We start from the raw sequence: 26,048 nt of genomic DNA on the forward strand, positions 1-26,048 counted from the left end.
GAAAAAAAAAAAAAAGTAGAAATAGAAACACCACACTTTGGAGCAAAAGCACAAAAAAAGACATGTTCAGGGGAAAACACCAGAGATGAAAGCCTGGCTCCACTGAATTCCAGGATAAAACAGCCATTGGTTTCAACAGGGTCATGATCTCTGTCAAGATCTGAGTCTGGATTCACTTTTGAAGTAGGTGTGGCCTAAGCGCAGGAGGGAAGAATTAACGATAATATAAAATATATCTCTCCCTCTTAAACAGCCCATCATGCATTTCATTTTACATTGCTATTGACTACAAAAAGGGCACAAATGGTTATGAAACCCATCGATCTAGGTACACCCTACTTTTCACCACACTATCCTTTTTGTTGTCTTTGTATTACACAGTATCACGATTTTTTTGTTGTTGCTGGTGGTGAACGGGATGACAGTATTAACACAATGGTTATGCTACGCGCCAGAATTGCATTAATTTTATGACAAGCCACTTTTCATCATACACAAACCAGCATCATACATCTAGACGCACAGATTTTGGTACTACCCTGAGACAACTGTGATCACGTACTATATGCTTCAGTGTTGTATTTGTGTAAGTTATGCTTGTGTCTTGTATACACATTCACACACACTACATGTATACAGCATTTCTGAGCGTATAGGCACACACATCCACGGATGCAGGAAAAGCATGAATGTGGGAGCCACAATAACACTGCTCCTGGCTGACGGTAGTATGTCACAGAATTTGTTTCCATGTTAATGGATCGCAGGAAAAAATCTTGTAAGGATTATTTTAATTTGTAAAACATTTATTCCCTACTGTATTGCAATAAAAGGAATGTGCCAACTGCCAGTCTTTTAAGAAATATAATACAATTCCTCGTACTTTTGGTTTGAAATCAGAACCGAAACACATTTGCTGCAGAAGAACTGATCTTTATGGCCCTGGCAGGAGGTGAAGGCTGGGAGTCAACTCACTCCTGGCGGCTGTAATCCCTTCATGGGAATCTAGATGTGACACTCTATATCCTGTATCCTTTGCTCATTTTCAGAAAAACAGAAAGTTGCAATGATGTCACAAAATGTGCAACAAATCCACGACCGGCCAAGACTTTGATGTCAAGAATACACCAAGCAGCACAGCCATCTCACAGCTGCAAATGGAGGCAGGATTCTGGGTCTTTTGCTGGGGGAAAAAAAAAAAGTTATTGCCTGCATATGCTACCAGTAAATCAGCGCTCGCTTAGCCACCCTAGAGCATGAAACTCAGCATAATAGATCTTTCATAGCTCACAGGAGAGGTCATGGTACAAGAATGTTGAACAATACAACACAATCTTTTGTAGGTAAGCAACTTCAAGGTAGGAGGTGTAAGTTGTTGCAACAATAGAAACCTCAGAGGAGATCATCAGAAAATGATTAACATGTTTTTTCAAAGGAATGTACACAACTGACAATATTTTCAACAGACACATATATTTCAAACTCCTCTGGCATCCTGTTTTGTATGCTTTATACACACACACAGAGCTCAGGTTTTGGTTTTGTTTCTTTAACTCCATATTTCTGCTACTTATAATTACCCAAAGCATTATGATCAGATTATTCACACATTTATTTATTTGGAATAATTCCCATCAAAGAGACTTCCAGAAAAGTAACCTAATGTTGAATACAATTTAGGGTGCACTGCATTTTTTATATTTAATATGTCACTTGATGGTTTGTTAAACTGTCTGATTTGATGTTTGTTATAAACGTTCACTGCGTTGAAATCCCAAACAAACATCAAGGATATAACTCTTTTCCACAGAGTATACACTTTATATTGTTCATTTCTTTTCTTTGGACTCCTCCTTTCTTAGCAGGAATATACCAAAATAAGATGACACTCAAATAATTTTTGTAGAAAATAGGTTTCTGCTGAAATTAATATAATATTGCACACTCATTTTGATTTGCTGAAGTCCAAGTTAGCTGATACCCCAGGTGAACTGGATGAAACTACAACTGGCTGCAACCAATGAGGGCAAGAACCTCAACAGACAACTGCACACAAAGGCTGGCTACTGCCTAGCATCCTGTAAGCCAGGTTGGCTTTTCCTCCCATAAGGAACTGACTTCCACGTCAGTACTTCCCTTCTGTTAGCAAAGAGGCTGTCCACCTGGGTATGAGCCACCGAGGAGGCACTGGGATGGGCCAAACCTGGCCACGCTCCAGCCCTTTTCTCTGATCACTTGAACTGGTTCATCACAGGGAAAGCAACTGGGGAGAAGCTCAGCAGGCAGCACAACGTAGAATAAGTCTGGAAGACCGATGTGAAAACCACAGCCCAGGTAGGAAGCCACAGGCACTGACAGCATCCCACAGGAAAGCGGATCGAGAGATCGAGCTTTGATCAAGAGAATATTGCTGAGGGAACTGGGACCAAAACTGCAGTTTCGCTTTCTGGAGTCACCTCTAGGGACAGCCAAGGAGAACACAATTACTGGGCATCAAATAGTGCCTCTCTTCACTTTCACTTCTCTAAAAGACTGTCGCTCCATGGGACCATCAGGAAGGAGCAGAGAAGGAAGCGCTGTGTTTCAGTGATTAATCAAGGCCAGGAAAGAGACACAGGAAATTCAAATCTGTAGGAACTGAATGCTTTGCCTTGGCCACACAACATGTTCAAATGCATGTCTCCATTTCCAGTTGCTTCCTCTTCATACCTTCCCGAGAAACTCCAGGGGCCAAGGCAGGGGAGCTCTGCATCCAGGGAGGCTGCTGGCTGTCCAGACAGACGTGCAGGCTGCTCACACCCCTCTAAAAGGTATCTCATTCATCCAAGTATGTCAAATGAAACCGTTTCAGACACAAATGAGCTCCCTACTTTTCAGCACCCAGTCACATTTTTTATTTTGCACTTCCAAAGACTTCTGGGTCCCTCTCTCCCATCCCCAACTACCTCTTACTTTGAAAATTCCCAGTTCTTCGAGTGTGACATCATGATGCATTGCCATGAAAAATTAATTTAAAATTATAAGCACTAAATTGTGACTTCTTTGCATGGTAAAGGATCACACAGAGTGGAACTGCGGTTTAAACAAAGACCTTCTCTAATTAGTGATAATAACAAAGGAAATATTCATAATTACATCAAAGGATTCTTCACTGAGTATTGTTTTTATTTTCTTCCTGAGGGAGCACAGAGTTCTCTGAAAAGATAACACTATTTTAGGCAGATGTAGAGAAAGAAAAAAGGGCCATCTAGAGAATCCAACTTCAAACCAAAGCCTGAAAAATACTCCAAAATCCAGAAGAGTTTCTCTAATTGATCTGATTACAGGCCAGGCATCAGTTCTCTGCGTGGCATGCAGTGCTGATACGTCTGTAGTATGTAAACACCTTTGCAGAGGAACATGACACACACCACTGCAGCCTACGCTGGGCGTCTGTCTCTGCATATAGGAGACATAGTCCGGGGATTAATTTCATCCACCAACATAAACATAGGACTAATTTTGTGAAGTACAGATAGCTAAAAATAGCCAAGAGTAATGTTATGCAATAAAACCTGGTATATGTTTCCCCTTTCCAGACGAGGGAATCTGACATAGCTTCAAATAGAAAGAGGCAGCAGTCTGACCAGAACACAAAATATATTCATTTCATTCCCTTCCAAAGAGACAGCATTTGAATCTCCCATGCATTAAAGATGCATGCCCACTGTCATACCATTTCAACGGCTTAAATAGTAAATGATGATCAAAAATTCACAACACTTCTGCCCTCCCCTGGAAAAAAAAAATAGGTCAAAAATAAATGGAAACAAACTGTCTTCTGCTCCTTTTCATGCATTTGAGAGAGAGAAAAAAACCGAGGGAGATAAATCTGCATAATACTGAACCAAATCTCTTTAATTCCAGTCAGCTTTTATCATTCAATCACCGAGTCTGCATGTGGAAAAATTCATGCTAATTCCCCCTAGCAACAGCCGCAGCCTATCAGGGGGAGCCCTGCACCCGGCAGCTGCCAGCCAGCAAGAATAACTCTAAGTAGGTCAGGCCTGCATTTCTAAAAATGCCACGGTCTAGTAACCCCACTGTCCCGTCTGTCTGCCCTGCCCCATAATAACCTCGATTGCTCAGTGACACAATGACATACTACCCTGTTAGAGCGCAATCAAACCTCACGGCATTATTCTGCTGCGAGCATCGCTGCTGGATGAAGGACCCGTCGAGGGGCAGCATTAATCAGGCAGCCATTCATGTCCACTAGCACTTCACTCTGGAGATGGGGCCCGCATTAATGACCAGCTGTTTGAACTAACACAAACAAAATAATGCCTTCCACCCTGTTGGCTGCGCAGAATACGCTCTTCTAATCAGGCAGGTTATGCTCATTGACTAAACCTAAGATGTAAATTAAACAGCCCCAGACAATGCCAGCTTTTGTAACCTTCTATTAATTAAAGTAAGTATATTTAAATTATACTACACACAATTCAAAGAGCTATTGGTTTAATATACAGAGTCATCTCCTCCTACAAATTCGTGTTCACGGTCAAAAAAAAAAAAAACCAAACCAAAAAAACCCCACCAACCCACCCACTGTTTGCATAATGCAATCTACCTATCCTGGTAAATTAAAAAGCGACATAAACAGAGCTGAACTGCAACCGACTTCTGCTGGGAGCAGGGAACCACGCCAGGCTTCTAGCAATTGGGCGGCGTGAACGCCGACAGACATGCACACGGAATATTGTGGATGCCCTGTAAACGTCTTCCAGCCACAATGCGGAGAAAGGCCAGTCAGAGCAGATTAAGCACCCCCTGCAATCTCCCTGCTTAAACGCTGCCGAGTTGCCTGCGCAGACCTAAAAATAATTGCAGAGGTCAGAAACCTCCTGGCAGGGTCTGGGCATGTGCCTTTAAGAGCACATAGCCGCACGCATCCCTCTTCCCCGCGCAGCCCTGGGGACTTCTGTGTGGCTGCAAGATGCTGCACGAAGCCTTTCCCTCCCCCCCTCACTCTGAACCAGAGAAGCCTTAATATAAACCACACCAGACCCCAGCCAGTCTTCTCTGGGGTGGTATTTCAGTATCAAATCTGTAAGGCCAGAACAGAATTTCGGCATGCTTGCTTCGTGTTTAATTACACCCTTCCTTTTGAACACCTCCGTGCGGCTCGCCGGTCTCTGCCTTCGGAGCATGCCTCCGTGTCACGCAGCTGCCTGTACAGGATGGAGCTGGGAAAGACATTTTCTAGGAGAGACGGTTCATCTGCATTTTTTTTCTGAAGGATTCACACTTTCACTCGGTGAATGCGTGCCCTCTGACAAACTGATAATTCAGTCTTCACTGCTGCAGAATTCAGCAAGCCTTGTACATGTAATCCATCCACATCTGATTTAGGAACACAGCAGATTCTCATTAATCCATTTTGCTCTTTCTTGTTTGAACCAGGCTTGACAACCAGGTTATGACTGTCTTCCTTTGCTTTGTGGCACACATCACACAGCTATTCTTGGAGAGATACAGTCACTGACGTAACCATGGACTCCTAATTACAAGCTGCTGACATTTTGCTCGTCTCTGCAGCTTTGAAGCTGTGAGTTAAGAGTCTCTCTTCCTCCTCCTTGCTTGCTTTAAACTGCCCGCGTTAGAAGCACACAACAGTTTCAGAAAGGTATAGGAGTGGCATAAACTCCTTTGCAGAGCCTGCTGTATTGCCAAGGTTATTTTTCTTTAAGCAAACAGAAAACTACAGTTTGGGAGTAATAAGACTCCTTTGCCCCCAGCACAAGAATGTTATCCAACAGCTGGCTAAATATAATCCAACACACAGGGCTGCCTTTGTAGGCTGGGTAACAAATAGTGGAAGGGCCAGACAGGCGTCTTGCAGGGTAGCTCACCATGACTATTGGGAAATCCCCTCATACACATTTTAGGATGACATTATGGTCTACGGATTTGTATAAAAGGAAAAAAAAGGAGGAAAAAAACCCTCTTTCTCAGTAGGCAGCTGCTAGAAGCCATGCCAAGCCCCACTAGCTGAGTGCAGCACTTGTTTCCCCTATTTCTGCATTGTTCAGACATGGCCAAGCCGAGCTGCCTACCGAACTAAATATGCCTGTACTGTGACAAGTCTACCTGCTCTAAAAACACGGGCTCTCCCATGCATGTTCAGCAATAAAAAAATATACCCAGGTACATTTCAGAGAAATCTATTGCCAAATGCGAGCATTGGTTTTTTTCAATAGATGAAGAATCCTTTTTAATTAGAGGCTGATTTTGAAATGCTAAAAAAAAAAAAAAAAAAAAAAAAAAGTAAATATAACACTGGATATAAATGCTCAGTTGAGCATTTAGCCATCTGATGACTGTGGTAGCCAGCTGGTCTAGAAGTCATCTGGGATGCATTTATTTTGATTAGATTGATCACATTTCTATTTACAGTATAGAATTTTTCACCATACTGAATACAGCTGTGTTTATAAAGATTTTAAGATGGAGAAAACGAAACCCCCACAGTTTCTCTCAGCACAGTGCAGAAAATTCAGTGCTTCAAGGTGTTAAGCGGAAAGGATCTGCTTTCACATTTCTTAAAAGAATTCTGCCTACAACTGTTTTCGCAAAGTGCCGCCTCAGTCAGGAAATGGGTGTAGAGCTATAGCTGAAAAGACAAGCTGCAATCAAGTCTGACCCAGCAAAGTGACAAGTGACAAACTTCCTCTGTAAATTGGTCAGAAATGTCTTTCTTTCATGTCTATACATGCTCACACACACACAAAAGCTCATACATACATATATACACACACAGGGTGCGTGGCTGCTGTTTCCCCTGGGGATATCGCTGCAGCCACCTAGCTCATCAGTTCCCTCCCTGACAGCATCAGGAGTGTTCAAGCTACAATTTACAGTCCCTCTGTCCATACATTGCTTTGTTAATCGTGCCATCCTCTCTGCAATGAGAATGCCCAGAATCAGACAAACGGCACGTAGCATTTCTTCTTCCTTTGCATTTGCATTCGCTCGCTCTCTCCTTCTCCCATGGCTTTGCCTTAACAGGCAGACACAACCGATACCTTATTTATCCATCTCCAGCACAACGCTGAGGTGAAAGCCGACTGCAGCTCTGTGGCTTCCCCATGGTAATCCTCTGGAGCAGCAGAGGCTGGATTCTTGCTGCTGATGCCCTTGTCGAGCACTGGATTACTTTACATAGTATTTCTTTAAGCTTTCACCCACCCCATCCTAGATTAACACCCCTCCTTTCTCCTCCCCCCCCACCTCCCCCCCGAAAACCCCCAAATCATCACACATTGCAACCCTTTGCTTCCAGAACCAACAGAAAAAACGTGGCTCCATCGCTCTTCTTCCTTAGCAATGTGCAGACGAGTGAGTTTCGAGTCAGCCAAGCCAGGGTGAAGCACAAGCAGCGAGACTGCAGCAGCCCCAGCAGCAGCAGAAACAGCAGCAGCCGCCCAGGTAAATGGGGGGAAAAACAGGCTGTGTCGAGAGCGGTGCAGTGTTGTAGCTGTAAGGAAAGACAATCTTGCTTCTTCCAAGCGGTGCAGCTTTATGCCTGCAGGAACGGAGAAAAGGGAAGACCCAGAATTAAAAATAAAAGCCAAAACAGTTAAGAAGAAATAATAACTATAAGAAATGATTGTAACTTTATTTTTCTGGGCTTTTGGGGTTTTCTGGGGGGGTGTCTCTTCCCCCCCTTTCCCCAAAGTCTCCTGTGTTGCTGGATGCCACTGTCCAAGAGTGCGGAGTCACAAAGGCTCACTCTCCAAAGCGCAGCGAGACCAGCATCACATGAGAAACCACATGACGCACCCAAATCGGATGCTGATGCGGTCCACTATGTCACTCGGGGGGGAAAAAATCTCGACCGAAACATGCCCCTCTCTAGTGGTTAGAAAGAATTTCCCTAAATAAAAAAAAAAAGGCCAAAAAATAAATATCTCCCTATCTATCCGTCTTCAACACCAATGCTTCAGGAGGCAGGAGAATGCTGTTCCACAGACACTAGCTGGATGGCAGCAATATTACTTCCAGGCTACGTTATTCAAAGCTGATTCCACTTAAGTGAATTCCTGAAAAGCATACTCCATGTCTTCATAACGCGAACAGGCTCAGAAAACCAACTCCATTATCGTTCCCTGCAATCTGTATCCAAACCTGTGTTCTGAATAATTTATTTGAGACTAATAAGCCGTTTGCCAAGACCACTCCTTTTCCCACTCAGCCCCACACTCATGAGCAACTACAGCGAGAAACAGAGGGGCATTCACCGCTTTCATAAATGGCAATTTTAGTAAAATCACTGTCCCACAAAATAATCAGGAAGAAATGAGCAGAAGGGTTTTTTCCTCATGTATGGACATGACAGGGCTCTCTCTGGTTTGCAGACAGTGGCAATGTTTTCCCGACATTGCCGACTCAAAAGCTTTCAATCCAAGTCAAGAAGCAAACACTCTTGCCTGCCAATTCCTGCAGAGGTGTTGTGCCACACTGTTTAACGCAGAAACATCTGGACACCCCTGGCCGTCCCTGAACAAGAGCATGCAGCTCCACAATGCTGTTCACTGTCAGGGCACCAAGCAGTTAACATCCTTGGCTGTTTTACCATCTTGCCTATAGGAGCATGGAACCGAGGGACTGGTTCGCTTGAGAAACAAAAGCAAAAAGAGCTGACCTTGATGATCGATGGAATTGCTGCTGCATAAAGTTATCATCCAACAAAGAGTTAGCGGTTTGTAGCTTGTTTTACTCCTAACATTTGTTCAAGTGACAGCACAGGTAGCACAGAGTCCTCCATCCCCTTTTTTGCAAAAGCTGGGCACCACCTCGCAATGCTGTGCTCCCTGGCTCTTTACACTGAAACCGTACACGGTGTCAGGGAAATGTAGGAAGATAGCTGCCGTGAATCTGCACAGCTGTTTTGCACAGGATCCCATTGCAAGCTCCGAAGTTATATGATGGCGATCAAGCACAGAATTCCCCAGAAGAGAGATGTCTAGTGCTCACACGGGGAAGCGCAGCCGGAGCAAAACCCGAGTGCTCTTTCGTGCCGATTTCAACCTTCCCAACTGTTCACGCAATAGCAGATTGCAAAAATTTGCACAAGGCAGTTGTAGCTTGTTCTTATTGGTTCCTATCAGAAAGGGGTTTTGCAATGGGCTGCACCTAGGAGTTGCCTAAATTCCATGTAAAATCCAGTTGTAGCATTCACCCTCAGCGTGCAGCTAGTGTTCAGGAGAGCTGCAGGACTGCAGGTACAGAAATCACAAGATTACCAGTCAACCAAGGGCATTTTCAGCTGTAGGGTTAACAATTTCAGCATTGGCAAGTCTTTGCTGGAAAACAATATTGGTACACCCAAACTCAGACTGTAGCTAATGGATATAATACGTTTTTTTCAGATGCGGTGTCAGCTAATATGGAGAATAAAGGCTTCGGATGACTTTTTCGCAGTCCAAAAGATAAACGTTACTGAGGCAGGGACTCAGTGCAGCAAAATAAGTATCTTCAGGGCTTTAGATTACAAGATAAGAGGAGCTGTCCTGGTGACCACTCTCATTGTTCTTAACCTATAACAATTACAGTAGCATGTCTCAGAATGGCTTCTCGTCTGTCCTCATTAGTTTCTAAGACAGAGCTGCAGGAGTTCTTGACTCTGTGAGCTGATGATCTTTCCCACTTGATACCAGTAGCTCATTTATCTGTTCTGACTTAGAATCACAGATATGTTGGTTGGAAGGGTCCTCTGGAGGTCACCTAGTGAACCCCCCAGCTATCATCAACATTACATCAGCTCAGCTGTGACTTCATCCTGGAAACCCTGAGAGATGGAGATTCCATAACCTCTCTGGGTAACTTCTTCCAGTGCTGCACCTCCCTCCCTGGGGAAACAAATGGGCAGGAAATAAATGTTCTTCCTCTATTTCTTACATACACAGACTTCACTTCCACTGCTAGTGGGAAATACTGAATTGCATACATTTTCCTAGATCTAACACTAAAACCGAAGAGAAGTGAAGGTGTTAAGCAATGAAGAGAGTTTTCTTTTCATACTCATTTAACCAAGTTCAGCTCAAATCACTAGCACCTCCAAATTGCCACCATCTGATGATCATTTTGCTATCTAGATGCTTCCAGTTCAACTATTAACCAAACCACTAAAACCCCAGTAAACACCCTGATTCCAGTGTTCTGCCATGTGTTACCCATGAGAAACGGGAGAAAAAACAAAGACCAGATGCGTGTGAAACCTGAACTACTCTCTGAAGTCAGAATTAGAGCTGAACCTGGAGGATGCTAGTTTATTCAGAATACGCAACACAGGACACATTTTTCAAACAGACCTGAAAAGGGGGCCCTACAGTATTTATAAATATATCCACAAGCTTGTGAAAAACTTCCTATGCAGGTACACAATGTATGTGCCTTTAAGTATACACAGAGATACACAGTCAGGTTAGATGCAAATGGAGGGGGAGGGAGGGGGAGAGACAAGAATTACAAACAGAAAGACCAGTCATCATTTCTTCAGAAATGTAAAAGACTTTGGCGCAGAAAAGCTGCTTGTGAGAGGCAGCCCTACGCACACAGAACTTAAAAATCTAATTCTTACACTGAGATCCCTTCAGATAACCTCCCCACTAAATTCTATGATAACAGCATGGGTAACTAACTCTTCCTTCCCTCTCCAAATCTCTAACATAGGTACTTTGCTCTGTTAGATACTGTTAACCCTCAAAGTAATTCACTGGCAGACTGTAAAATTAGCTGTTTAAAATTCCTTTCTCAGTGGAACTCCACAGCATGTTTTCTCCCCCTCCATACAACGAACGGAGAAGTAGGAAGTTGTCCACACAGAACAGCCCAGGATACAGGTAGGAATTTCTGGTTGACATCATTACTGCCTGAGTTCACATTAAAGCTTTTAGATTGAAAGATGCAGAAGGAACTGGGCTTATTTGGATGCTGCCTTGACAGGTCATCAATAGAAATTTTTCCAACACCAATTTGGTGCCAGCATTTGAAGATCTGTTCTCAAACATTTGGTCATAAATCCTGCTCCATATGAGTGCAGTTTCATGCTACCTTAGGGATACACTAGCTACCTTGGATTTGATGTAACTGTCCACAGGGGATAGGCTTTGGAGGAAAAGATTCAGCAGCAGAGTAGACTCTAGATCAACATGAAGAATTAGAGCAATATACAGAGAGCCCAGGATAAACATAATTCATGACTGCTTAAAGTCTACTAAATTTTGTGGAGTGATTTTCAGGTGCTTTTCAACCAGATTCAGTATACTTCTTCGTATGGCTAATTATCTGCTCTAGTACAGTACTCCACTATGACATGGATCCCTGCGAGTCTAAGATTCAGTGAACGTCACTGAAAATGAAACTTTGCATCCCAGCTCCAGGAGAGTTGCACAGCTACGGAGAACAAGACCTAAATTCCTTTCAACACCAGCCTGATGAGTGTTAGGACTCAAAAGAGGAAAGCTACCCAACTGCCTTCGGGGCACCAGCTTTTCCTTTTGGGAAAAATCCCTTTTGGGACTTAACTTCCTGAAGTCAAAGGAAGCCAAACTTCACATTGGTTAAGCACAGCACGGGCACTGCAGAGAGTGGACAGAAGTAACAGGACTTAAAACAAACAAGTATCTGGCCAATGGTTTAACATAAATTTAACTTCTTGTTTATTGCAGGCAAGAACTGCCACCCCTGCGTAGTGCTGAAGAGTGCCACTCAGGAAGCAGGAACTGAAAAATAGCAGAAACTTGGAGAAATCCTAGAGCTCTAATAGAAGCAGAACGCCACCAATACACTTGTGCATATCAGTAAAATGCGAAGTTGCTAATTTTGACAGAAACATACAATTGCTAAATTCTGCCAGGAATGGTCCATTTGAATGGTTGGTGATTCTCTGCAAGCGTCAAGCTTTGGGGTTTATTTTTCAATGACCTTTCCTTTTGTAATCTACAGATAGAGAAATCATTATCATTAGGCTTGAGGTTGCAACCCAAAAGCCAGGAAAAACTTGATGTTTCAGTGAACTTGAAACCTCAAAGTGAACCTCAAGCGTGCAAACCTTATGGACTCAAACCAAAACAAACATATGTCAGTGAACAAAAACCACAGAGCTGCACGTGGGTCTAAGTACTGAGCCATGCTGGCTAGTGGCCAAGGCATGAAGTGCCCTACGCTTCGCACAAATACCAGTAGATGTTTAGTGACCACAGGGTATGTCTAGACACACACTGCCATGGTTTAGAGACACTCAGGTCAACTTTATCAGAGAGTTCAAGTCCCAGAAGCAGTTTCTCTACAGTGTACAGAGCTCTTCAGTACGGTAAAATATCCCGTAAGGACTTTTGTGTGACCACAGCTAACCTCCTTTGGTACTTGATGGGCTTCTTCAAAGCCATCTCCTAATACTGCTATGCTGTATGGCACCTGGAATGAAGATCTAACTACTGTCTCATACAAAAGATATGCTTTGGTTGTCCATCCACTTAAAAAATAGCCACGATTCCACCTTTTGGTAATTTTCAGTAGAATATGCCAGAGTCTGTCTAGACCGTCTTAGGGATGCATGTAAAAAAAGAAAAAGGGGGGGGGAGAATGCTGTTTCTGCATTTTCAGCACAGAGACCTTAATCACAAGAAACTGGTGAAGCACAGTTCTGCACTTTTCTCTCGCAGTCATCTTGAACCAGATCAATTTATTTTAATTCACTGATTATTCAGTACTACTCTTTGAAAAATTTCCCACATTAATTCTACGTTCTACGGATGCGTCATGGACAGTTTATTGCAATTAGCCTCCCAAAGTTTCAGCTATTCCAGATGATAGCACTGACCACATACATTTGTATTTGCCAGGTCTTTAATCATAATATTTGAGATTGTTTCCAATGTGAGTACAAATGCTATGTTTAAAATTTGAGTGATGTTTTCTCAATATTCATAAGAAATTCAATATTCTCATGAATATTGAATTCAAATTCAATTCAATATTCATTTCTCAATATTCATTTCTCAATATCCATGTTTGATCATTGTATGCTAGAAAATGCTTGTGCACTTTAAAGGACTGAATCTACATATCTTAAGCCCTGTGCTGTTGGATCCCTGCAAACGGTTTGTATGAGGAAGAAGACTTCAGCAGCAGTCCTGGAGGGGAGCAGAAATGTGGGAATTCAACAGAGCAGAATGTGATACATCGATGTAGATGCAACCAAACGATAATCAACACTGAAAAAATATATAATTTTCTCTGCATTTATGGAAGCTTCCTGAGGTTAATATTGCCATTATTATTCTGACTTATTAAAAACCGTTTCCTGCAGTTAAGTTAGCCTTGGGGCCAAACTCTTCTCACGGTTCAAAAGCAACTGACATGATGTATATGCCAGTGTAAAAGGGGTCAGGCCATAAGTTAATGTAGAGTACTGTAATTATTGTAATGATGTAAAAAGAAAATAAAATTTGTACAGAGGATTTGGAAGCATGCGTTAAAACACGTATCACTTAAACACACAACCTGCAGGAAAATGGGAATGCTTCACTAGCCCACTCTTCATTTAACTTCCACTCTTCTTATCATTCCCTTCTAATTTCCTGAAAGTGTGAAGTAACACTCTTTTGACATAGTTGTGGAATATTTAATTGCTACAGAACACATCACCTAACTTACATCACCAAAAACATGACTACTAAACTGGGCCACAAATCTCCCATTAGATTTGCATTCATTTTGCATCAGGACTTTGATTTTGACTCCAAAACTCAAATGGTGCTTTGCTTAGTAAACCTGCACTTCAGGAAGAGAATCTAGTCTGAACGCACAAATGCCTCACGTAAATACTCTAATTTCCTTACAAAGTCTTACAGGTGTTAGTATTGGGTTGATGAACACAGCACACTAGGAAAGGTGATCCAAATGCCAGAAAACAAGGAAGTTGTGCGATCTATCGGTTCTTCATACAAACCAATCTACGAATCCTAATGTGTTTTGCTAGCCTGTGAGAAAGCTGTGTGGTGAAGAGGTTACGTGGAGATCAGAGCTGCACACGCAATAGCTAGAAGTCCATGAAGGGTCCTGAACTGCTCAGTCAATTAATATCATACCTATATAAAAATTAAATAACCAATGGGGTGGGTTTTTAAGACTACAAATTATATACTATGCAGGGAAAAACACACAGAAATGCATTACAACCAACTCCTTAGTGAAACTGCTAACAAAGCAGTTAATATTTGGTCTTGGGCAAAGGACTGGTTTTCCTTTTGTTGGCTGCCCAGTTTTAGACGGGTATTTTACATGAAACACGTTACAAGTTCAAAGTGGAAGAACTATGTTTTTTCACCTGTGAGTGGTTTCAACTTAGACTTCAGCATTACTGTCAGGAAGTCAGTTTTTCCATGCTTGTTACTGTAAACAAAGATTGTATGGCACGTCTCCAAAAGTGATAGAAGGTCAAGGACCAAACTGCAAGAGTGACAGACTGCTTCCAGAAACCAAAGGCACAACACTGAAGTGAGAATAACCACACATTTAAACCCTGTTTGATGTTCTCATCACTCAGTTGTTTGGGCAGCAACAACGAACACACGCAAATACAACCTCGCATACTTTTTAAAAATACGTATATCTATATGAATATATATACATATATATGTATACTTATATATAGTTGTACATGCTTTTTATATATATATGAATGAAGTGTACATATCTGGCTGAATTGGTGAGTGAATAGGTAGGGAGAAGATGCAGTAGCATCACTTATTATTAACGTTGCTTCCCACACACTTTTTAACAGTTGCTTTTATCTCTGTCAAACCTCAATCCCACCTCTGCTTGGTTTTATTTTACCTCTCTTTGTAAACTTACAGTAAAATAACATTAGACATTTCTAAGACAAGTCCTTCTCCCCAAACAATAACATATCTATTGATATTTTCTTTGTAAAGCATTAGCACTTCCAAGAGCTGTAGCCAGAATTTATAATTTTATAAGCATGTATCTTGTTCATCATGGTGTTACTTTTTGCTTCTCCTCAGATATGAACCCAAATTTGTCAATGTTGTAACTTCCCCCCCCATATATACCTCTTTTGGAAAGCTGAGTATTATTTTAGTGAACAGAATTTCCCCGTGAACGGAATTTCCTCCCTACTGCCCTTGTGTGAGGCTTGTAACATTACCTAACTATACAACACAAGTTCCATATGTGCAGTTTCCCCTCCAGGCCCCCAAGCTGAGGTTCTGCAGATGAGTATTTACAACCACAACTGAAGCCAGCAGAAGTTGTGTCATGGTACTACCACATAGCGCATCCCAAACTGAATACCCTAAACTGGTGGAGACTCTGCACTACCGCATCTATACTTCAGCTTTGTGTCTGTAAAACAGGGATAATATCAGCCCTTCGTCTCATGGGGATGCAATAAAGATTAATCAGATTGTGGATCAGTAAGTTAACGCACACATTAGCTGATGACAAAACATGTCTCTGGAGCAGAGATCTCAGAACACAGCAAACAGAAAGACTAAAAACAAAGGGGTGGGTGTAGATCAATTTTCTATATCCATCCTGCTCAAGGAACGAAATGGGACCTTCTAGGAAAAGAAAGTATATGTGATCAGGCATGCAGAGAGTGAATGGTAACGTACATGTTACTGTTACTGTACCAACCAAGCAGTATTTATGACAAAACTACAGCCTCTAGGAAAAAGAAAAAGATTAGAAGCAAAGTCACAGCAGAGCTTAGGAAGGAAGGTTAGAAGACTGAGTGTTATCAGGAATGAAAACAAAGTCAGAAGAACAAACTGAAGAAGAAAAACAACATCTCAAACTTATTCAAAAGCCCTAACATTAGATCTATTTAAGCTCAGGTACTAAGCACTTGCTTACATTCTACCGTCTTCAGTATGACAGAAGTACATACGTAACTGGTCTTTGCTGGTAAAGACCGTTTTCTGAATCAGGACTACAGCATCCAGAGTACAGATGTTACACTGGCTAAGCAACATAAAAGCCTCAGATGCATGTTATTAATTTCTGAACTGCAGATATGTTTAATTGTAAACAAATTGTGAGAAACTTTGAGGAGCTCTAAAAATAATTATGGCCAACAGGATGAATGTTTCCTGGTCTTACATCCAACATACAGAAGTAATTTGAAAATGTCTTCTGCGCTCAGTTGCCATTTAAAAGTTGATTCAGTTCCTCTAACTCTGACATCTATAACTAGATTCAGCTTTGGAATATTTGTTTTTGCTCATCATTAGCATCCCGTCCTGTGTTTTTAAGCATTTCAAAACATCTCAAAACAAAACCTTCTGAATTACTATAGCAAAATATGATACATGAAAACATAACCCACCACTCTGTAAACCGGGCTAGAAAAACTTGCTATTCATCAGATTTGGACCCAACAAACAGGCTGCGCTCCACTGATACTGTTAAGTACTTACAATGTTAAATATTATAAGACATTGTTAAAAGACATTTTGACCAAGCTAACCTTTACTGTAAGTTTAACAATAAACGAAGCTGATACCCACCCATGCTATCAGTCCACATACCTTTTTTATTGTAATGAAGGCCGACCGTCCAGATTTAGCACAGAGGAATTCCTTCTGTAAACACAAACTCTCTTTGCCTCTGTGTATGACAAAATAACCTTCACCTGTAAGCTTACAGTCGCAATAACGAAGCCTGTGACCGCTGCTAATGAACCTTCTCTTGATAAGCCTGAACAAGCCTTGTGGAATATAGTACCTGTATAAACAACGGTGCAGGTGAGAAAGCTTTCAACAGCCACAGGCTCCTTGTGACAGCCTCGTCGCACCGAGGGGTGGTGGCTTCTGCTCTGCAGTGGTCACCCCCAACAACATACATCCCAAAACCTAATCCTACTCATAACTTTGATTGAAAGCAAACATAAAAAGTAAATTCCTGTAAGAATGAAATGAGAACAATATTAAGCACAAGTAGTGTGTCCTTTGTTTTATACATTACTAGTGTCAATAATTACCTAATTGCCACAAGTCCTAAATTACATCTTTCTACCCCCAAACTATAGAGGATGATCTCCCGGAAAGCAGGGTTGGTTTTTTTTCCTAAACTATGCCTTCTTAATCCAACTATCTTCACCACATTACCTAAATAAAAAAGGCACCTTATTTATGAATGTACTTTTCCATACTCAAGTTACCTACTGCTTTTGCTGCCCTGAAACCAACAAAAATCTTCTTCAGACTTAAATGGATTTGAATTTCACATATGGTATCAAAACATCTGGACACGTGTAATGCAAGAGCCTTTTTGCCTATACTGAAACCAACTGCCAAGCTGCTGTTGCACTGTGTCCAAACTTGATTTCTTTTAAGAGAAAAATATCACCACGTTTCCCAACTTTTGAGAAAGGAAGAGGCATTTGCCTGCAACATGAAAATATCTTCCAAACATGAAATTCTTGTCAGAGGTACCAGCCTGGCAGAAGAAAGATTCGTCTCAAAATGAGTAACAATGATACATTATTTTCTTTCCTAGAATTACTTTTTAAAATGCACTTTAAAAAAAAAAAAAAGCCAACCAATCAAGCAAAAACAAACAAACAAACAAAATGAAAAAACAAACCACAAATTTTTTAAACAAATGGGGAGAATGAGAGACACGCTTGCATTCGCTGTGCCTGCAACAGGCCATCCTGCAGATGAACTCTCAGCTGGACCATAGCATCCTAACGCCAATTCCTTTTGTTAGGATAACCAATTTAAAATGAGTACTTCAGTTACAGAGAGTCTGGGCATAAGCTGCAACAACTAACTGTCAAACATATGCATATATACATATGCATGCAGGTAACACGGATGTTTACTAGTGCTGCTTCAGTGTCCTTTAATTGACCAGAGACACCTTTTCAGTCCCGAAGAGCTTTACCTTCCTGTCCCAGCTTCCCATGCTAGAAAATTGAAAGCAAAGGTTATCCTCATAAAACAAGTAGCAATACCACGTACCCCCTTCTCCAGCACAAGCTGGAGCTTCTCCAGCCAACAGAAAGGAGTGACTTGCATTCACAGAAACATTCGCTATTGCTCTCTTAATATCACATGCCAATAATCAAATTAACTGCAAAACCACGATGACCAGTTTTTTCATGCAGTATTCCTTCAAACCTAACAAGATTCCTGATTAAATAGCAATTTTTATTTCCCTGGATTGGAGTCGCATATTGAAAGGAAAACCAGCCCCAAAACAGAGTAGTGCCATCTGCATCATCCTTACTAAAATGCAGTACAGCAGTACCTTACCTCAAGGACGGTGGGGCTGGTAAGTACAGCCCAGATAATAAAAAACCATAGATAACAGGGGCTCTGGGAAGCACAGTACTGTGACTTGGATAAACACAGATAGCTGAATATGTTTCCTATTGGCCCACATACTGAACATTTTAGCGAAGGGTTAATTAGCCACTGCTCTTTTAAGACGGACAGCCTGGTGCAAAAACGCTGGAGGCAGAAGTTAGAGGCTTTCATTTCCCACCCTGCAGAAGACTGTATAATTCTCACCGAAACACTTCTAGCATGCATTTCAAGTGAAACAAAGTTACAAATCCTAATGAAAATTTTCTTTTATAAAAGCCATCTAAAATAGAAAACTAAACCATCTTAACATCTCTCTGAAAAAAAAAAAAGAAAACAAGAAATAATCTAATGCACTTTTATAAATCATTTTCTTCTAATCTGTACTTGCAGACAATTTTATTCACTGATTACCAAGTTGTTACATGGGAGAATTAAAGTTGGTGGAGTGCCTTAAATGTGCATTCACCCATATTCCACATGTTTTGTTTCCTTTTAGATAAAGCTTTTCTTCTGAATTTGCTGAGTTTTTAATCACACTTGAGGAATAGTCATTGTTTTAATGTTTCAGCTTTTAAATTATTGATTAAGCCCACACAATACACTCAAGATTAACTGCAGTATAATGCTGTCCACTTTTAAGAATGTAGGAAAGGGCATCTGTAAAACTTGAGCACAACTCAAGGAATACAAGTTTGCACAGCTCCAAAAGAAAGAGGCAACCAGAGCAAGATATAAGAAGTGATTATGTTAAAGACGACTGTTCCAGGAAGACCTAAAGGAAAAGCATTCTCTGCTTGGAAAATAGAGCCAGAAGGACACTACACAGAGATAAAAATACCACGTTAATACTCACAAGACTGTGAAACCCTTCCACGACAGGACACCTGTACAGTTTGCACGTCTATGCCGCACACAATTTCTCAGCAATGGGTACATCTTAATGAATAAACAAACGTGAAAGTGTGTAAGTATACTTCTTCCACTAACACACGATCCTTTTTTGTTTTCTATTTTAAGGTTTGGCCAAACTTCAAAGATACGGAAACATCCCAGCCTGTTTGGTGCACAGGGGGCCTGGTGGGAGTAGAGCCCACTTTCCTGCCCACTCTGCTTTTTTCACTTACCTAAACAGGGGCTGAATGTGATCCACTGTCTACAGTATCTGCAGAAAATACATACGTCTACAAGCTACATAGATCCTAAATTGGCATCTGACATCAACTCATACCCATTTCTACATGTGCAATTTATATTATTTGGTAAGCATACCAAATAATTCTCTACATTCATTTCTGGTTTTACAGTACATCCATTTAAAGAGCTCTTTTTCAATATCAAAAATCAATTGAAACTGTGCATGGAAAAGGAAAGAAAAAAAATGTTTGAATTAATCCTACCTAAGAAAAGATTTTAGAAAGGGATACACGGATTCCTGCTGAATGAGTGACAGTACAGCATTCAGCTGTAATTTGAATCTATATTATATTTAATAAAACCACAGTGTGTTCTCTTGTCCTATTAAAACTGCATTCTACCTTACCAGGTCTGAATAATTTGTATAAAATTGATTGCTACAGTTCTTAGTAAGAGCTCTAATTGCATTCCTGGTATAACTTAAAATGATAACCTTATCTTAATTAGTAGCATGCTACAGAAATGTTTCTGAAAGCCACAGAGGATTAACCTGCATTTTTAAACAGAAGCCTTGGGGCTGGTGTTTTTTTTTTTTTCTTTTTCCATTTCATCTCCAACACGTGAGCTAGTGCTAATTTATCATAAACAAAAAAGGGAAATAATCAAATTGAGAGAGAATAAACAACCCTGCTGCCACCTCCTCTGGTCAGCGCGAGTTTCCACGGGTAGGCTGATCTCCTCTGTGCACAGGCACGCGTGCGACTTGAGGGGCTCCTCTGCTTGGAGAGCACAGGATGTGCTTATGTGGAGCGTATGTCTTTGATAACCTCCCAGCACAAGGCACATTCGTCGACTCTCAGAGGGTCCCCAGTGCTGCAAACGAGCCGGGTGCAGGACAGGAGCGGGATGAAGAGGCGGGGGCTGGGACAAAGGAAACTCTGCCCTTCGAGGGCCTGGGCGAAAGCTTTACATGGATGCACAGCCCAACTCCAGCACACATGGCAGAAGAAAAAATTCTGATCAATTAAAGATGAAATAAAACAAAACAAAAAACCCCCCAAATCAACAACAACCCACTCGAACACACCACCACCCCAAAACAAAACTAACCGGAAACATTCACACAGGCAATGTGCTCCAGGCACCCCATCAACAGGGTCTCTGATGACAGAACCAGAAGTAACTCCAAATCTCCAAGTACAGCTGCCTGCCAAGCTCATCAGCCAGCCAGATGCTGTCCAGCTGATGTGACTTCTGGAAGCATACACTTCACAACATAGCGAAGGAATACCGCTGCTTTGTCAGAGTCAGAAAAATACTAGTAAGATTTGGTAGCAAGTGAGTAAAAGCCCTTCATGCAAACCCTGCTTTGCCTTGGGTTTGGGGGAATTTTTTTCATTTGTTGCCTTTCTTGCTACATTTAAGCATACCCATATTGCTGTTCTGTGAAAAAGTGGCGCAGCTTTCTAGCTTGATAAACAAACACTAATCAGGTTTATTTAGAAAGTAATTGGTCTAGCAATAGCTGTGTAAGACGTCTGCTCACAGAAAGCAGTACTGGAACTGGCAGTCTGCAATGTGATCCAAATGCTTCAAACTTTTGTGATATATTTTACCATTGTTTGTGATAGAGTTCTGCACAGAATTAATTTTATGAGTCCCATCTTACTCCATCAAAAACAACAAAAACAAACACCACCACCCCCAACACCCCCCCCCCCCCCCCCAGTAGTAATTTCCTTGGACTTCATTGCTGTCGATGACGCACCACAGTACAACTATAGTGAGCTACCAAGCAGTAAAGGCCAGGATTAGGGTGCCAAGAAATTACTTTTTGTAACTGTATCTTTTCCAAATTCACTTCTATTCCTAACTTTTTAGAGCTAAGGAAACCTCCTGCTTTTTAGCCAGGATCACCAATTACATTACAGGCCCTGTGGGCACAGACGGCTCTGAAAGCATCTGTGTGCACCTGCCTGTATGCACACAGCGTTACAGGATTCTCCGTGCTGTGCTGGAGCTCCGCAGTGCCAGTTATGAATATAGAAGCAATAAGGTGGTGTTTCAGAATTGCTATAGCAATTCTACTTAAAAATAGACGCGTGTTAACTTGATACACATCCATATGTATGCGGGCATCCCTGCACACATCCCTGCGTGGTCCCCTGAAATTTCACTTTCACATACATGTGAAATGATTAAACTCCCCCAGAAACGGTGAGACCTCTCTCGGAGCTGTCGCATTTTCCTCACGGTAGCAATGTACTTTTGTAAGGTGAACACGCATTCATTGACCATTCATTACATACTTTAAAGAGAATACCCGTAAAGCAAGAATCTGCATTGCTTTTTGTTCAGTATAGCTGACAGACACCTACGGAAGATTTTTTACATCTTACTAAGTAGTTAGCCTTTTGATAGGATGCTTTGATTTGCATCTCAGCATTTTGTTTAACTTTTAGCAATGGTATGGAGTGGAAAGAGAGGGATTGAATGAAAATCATCAGTTATCCAAGACCGCCTGCCTAATGTTTCTGCTTATGGCAATGCACAAGCTGAACAATCAGCCTTGCCTCTGGTGTGATCCCAGCCAGTCTGTTAGCTAGTCCTTATAAATCCATCCATCACCTCTATGAAAGTCACTGCCTTCCTTTTACCAAAGATAATGTATGTTATTGGGATTATACCACTGCATGCGGAGTCATTAAAGAAAGATAGACCACAATTTATGACCGAGTCTGCGGACAGCAGGGCATTATTTTAACCATAAAATCACAATCTGCAAGGAGAGTGGCCAAACCAGAGGAGCCATTAAAGACTTATAATTAGCATCAATCAATGTGACACTACTGTTGACATCTTTATTACTTTAAATACACTAATCAAATACTTCTGCATTCACATAGAAAGACTGATAGGCAGACAGACACAGAGAACATCCCTACAGAGAGCAATTTTAAATTATCTATTCAAAAGGTAGCGAAAAAATAAGCACACCAGCATAATCACATGGAAATGCAGTGCATTGACTGAAACGGTTTTCAGCCAGGATACTGGACTTCGGATGGTCAAGCTTGCATACGAGATACACCAAACCTAACCCTGAAAAAGTACACACCTGCATGCCTCAGCCATGCAGTTGACTACTGACTCTCCTAAACTGAGAGAACAAACATCCCACCGACAAACCTTGCGTTAGGGTATTTTGCACTAGAAAAATAAATGGCTCGGTAACTCTTCACAGCACCACTCCATTTTCCATCTCTATTTTTCCCTACACAGCAAGTTAGATGGAAGAATACCATGGTATTATTTGCATACTCACCATTGCAACTGTCAGTATTATCTAACTGCATCCACATGCAATTTCATGCTGCACAGACACTAAAATACACTGTTACTATTGCTGCTCATACAAACATTTCGGTACTAGTGAACAAGAAGCTGTTTCGCTTCTCTACACCACCTCTCAGGGCTCTTGTACCTTATTGAAAACATTTTTGAGGAGCAGCTCCTTTCTCCATAGGACATGTGCTTTGACATTCATGAAAGGGGAATATTCTTGAAAGAGCACCGGGAATCAAATAAACGCATGCCAGTTCTTTTCAGAAAACATGTTTTGGAAGGAATCAAATGGTGGTGCTCCCAGCATTAGATAAGGTTCTAAGAATCCCTGCTTATTTTCATTTTCTATCGGGGTTAATAATACTTAAAAACAAACAAACAAACAAACAGCAACAAAAAACCCCATAACAACTGCATATTTATTTAGATCCTATTTAGTTGTAATTAATAGCTTATTGGAATATAGAAGTTGACTTTGAAAGGACACACACTGTTTCCTGTCCCCTTTAACTGGAAATAAGCATTGCTTTTGCTTATTTAAAAAAAAAAAAAAAAAAAGAAGGCTACCCTATATGTAACATGAAAGGCTTTATGCTGTGCTTATCCTGGTGAGTGCCTTCTTTCAGAGAGGTCAGTGGCAGCCTGCCAACTATCTCACCCATGCAATGAGCATGAGGATTAGCAAACCTGTGCAAGCGCCCTGGAAAATGGCAACACCCCTTCAATAGCAAGCTAAGCAGCCCAGAGGGCTGAGCTGCACAGCATCCCCGAGCCACCCAGCCCCCCAGCAGCCAAAGACTCAGAAAGCATCTTCAGTCAGTGATTTCACTCATCCTTCTCCGCTCCATAGCAGGGAACTGTACTCTCCCATACAACGTGAAAGCCTTACAGAGCACTAAGTAATGAGAAAAATGCAGTAATTTGTCTATTGAAAATCCAATTAGTTTAAGCCAATATTTATCAGCTCACTCTCCTTAAAACATTTTACTTCAATTTTAAGTGAGTTACACTAATTTGGATTGGACTGTCCTTCTCTAATGAAACTGCCAAGCCTTTCAGATGCTTTAATTCATTTCCAAACACAGTGGAGCCCCATAAAACAAGCAGAAAGAGACTGCTAAACGTACGTGGGGTTCCAGTGCATTAAAACAAACTAATGTATCAAGTGACAAAACGTAATGAAATCTTTTACGGGGGGAGGAATTCAGTCAGGCTGAGGCCTGAGAGGACACATTGCAAACCAGGCAGCCAGCCATCTGTCTACCAGGATCTCCTCCGCATCCTGCTGGAAAAGCAGCTTCTGCATCAGAGGTCTGCCCAGCTCCCCACTGTCCACTTGAGACATTCCCGGCCGTCATCGTTTACTGACTCAGTGGGAACACACGTACCCTAATCCAAGCAGAGGGTTGTGAAAGATCCTACAATTATTTTTTTGTAATTTTTTTTTTTTTTCCCCCCCAGGCTGACCTTATCGTTTGTGAAGAACAGCACAAACGAGCAGATAGCCACAGAAAGTTTAGTAGCTCTGAGTCAGCGACAGGCCCGGCCGTATCAAAGCCCGGGCGGCGTGTCTGTAAGAAAGCAGCTGGCAGTAAACAGGAGTCGCGCGCAGGGGAAATGACAGCCGTCAGGGTGCAGCCGCTTCCTGCTCCCAGCTTTCGGCCTCTGCCAAAACAAAAACAATACTTAAATCTGAGCAAACATCCTCAGTGACAAAGGGGAAGGGTACGACTCATAACGGTATTGTTCACAAACATCCAGCTCACTCAGCATCCCAGTCTGAAAGAGGCTGACGTTGTATTTTCCACAGACAGATAAATTTACATAATAAATAATACAAGCAGGGGGTCTTGCACACTCACCAGTATACACCATGCTGTGCACCAGTGCCTATACAGGTTCTCCAAACTAATTTTTGTGCGCATTACACTTGTTTTGGACAATCATCTATGCACTAAAACTTTGCAAATGCTTTTGCCCACATTTGAGAGAGGGGGCCCAATAGCCGGGCGAGAGGCACTGGGACTGAGAGAAAAGGGAACTTGAGAAGGGATGGGTGGATGGTATGGCGGAACAGAAAATACCAAAAGGGAAGGTGAACACGCAGAGAGCAGGTGAAGATGGGAGAAAGAGGAGATAGCCAGAGCAGTCCTAGAGAACAGGATGAGGAATATCAGGGATGCTATAATACCTTCATGAATTTCTCATTCATTTTCTACTCATGATTACATTTATGTACCTTGAGCGTACATCAGTAGTTTTGCGGATTTAACTTTGCCATTGTCACACAGCGTACCTGCTGCCTTCCCTCTAGGCTTTTGTGTGATCCTACGCGGTCTGCCCAGGGACACTCTTTCCCTGGCAAAGGTACAGTTTCCAGCAAAACCTGGATGAAATTCTGCATCTTGTCTGCTCTTCCTCTTTACCTGAGGACACTGAATGGACTTTATCCATGAATCCTAGATTTTTCTGTCTCCTCAAGGAAGGCTTTAGGATGCTTGTAAGTAAAAGGTGCTGCAGAAGTGCAAGGCATTTGTGCAATGTGCTTTCTAGTCAAACCTGAGTGCTGACCTGACAAATGGGGAAAACATATGGAAAAAACCTATTTCTTGCGTGACAACCTCTTTCTTCCTCTCTCTCGCCTCCCTTCCACCCTCCATGCCCCTCCACATTGCGATGCACATCACTACTGCCAGAGCAGTGCAAAAATGTATGCAGCTACAGCACCAGCATTTTACAATTGTCTGAGCCAAAGGTATTAATCGTCAACTGGGATTTGAAAATCATAACCAGGAGACAGCAGTCGCGACAGCTCTGCAACGTAATGACAAAATATGCAGAGCAACGTGGAAGAGAAGAACGCACTCTCTGTCTTTTAGTCTCTGTGCAATTGAGAGGCATGTTAATAAGCATGTTCATTTCAATGGCTTTTATTGTAACAATAATTTTCTTGCTCCGCTGGATTTTTCTATTATATTCCTTAGAGTAATAATATTAATCAAGGCACTGCTACATGGCACTGTCAAAGAAAAAACACATCCTGAGTGAGCCTACCTATAATGGAACCACTAGTGAATAATTCAAGATTCAACATGGGCCATGAGATCACATACACCCACGCGTGCATGTGCACACACACACTTATTTTCACATACGTGATCAAATAGCACAGACATGGTGGCG

At 41.7% G+C, this 26,048-nt stretch overlaps 1 long non-coding RNA gene across 10 annotated transcripts in view; it reads right to left on the reverse strand.

Moving 5' to 3' along the window:
• Positions 1–817: 817 nt before the first annotated feature.
• LOC142405772 (uncharacterized) overlaps positions 818–26,048 on the reverse strand; it is a 265,132-nt gene continuing 239,901 nt past the window's right edge. For all 10 annotated transcript variants that reach the window (XR_012774326.1, XR_012774332.1, XR_012774331.1 and 7 more), the window contains one exon: positions 818–7,567. This is a non-coding gene — a long non-coding RNA (uncharacterized LOC142405772). The remainder of the gene's footprint in view (positions 7,568–26,048) is intronic.

Source organism: Mycteria americana, chromosome 2 (genome assembly GCF_035582795.1).
Source record: "Mycteria americana isolate JAX WOST 10 ecotype Jacksonville Zoo and Gardens chromosome 2, USCA_MyAme_1.0, whole genome shotgun sequence".
NCBI classification, from domain to species: Eukaryota; Metazoa; Chordata; class Aves; order Ciconiiformes; family Ciconiidae; genus Mycteria; species Mycteria americana.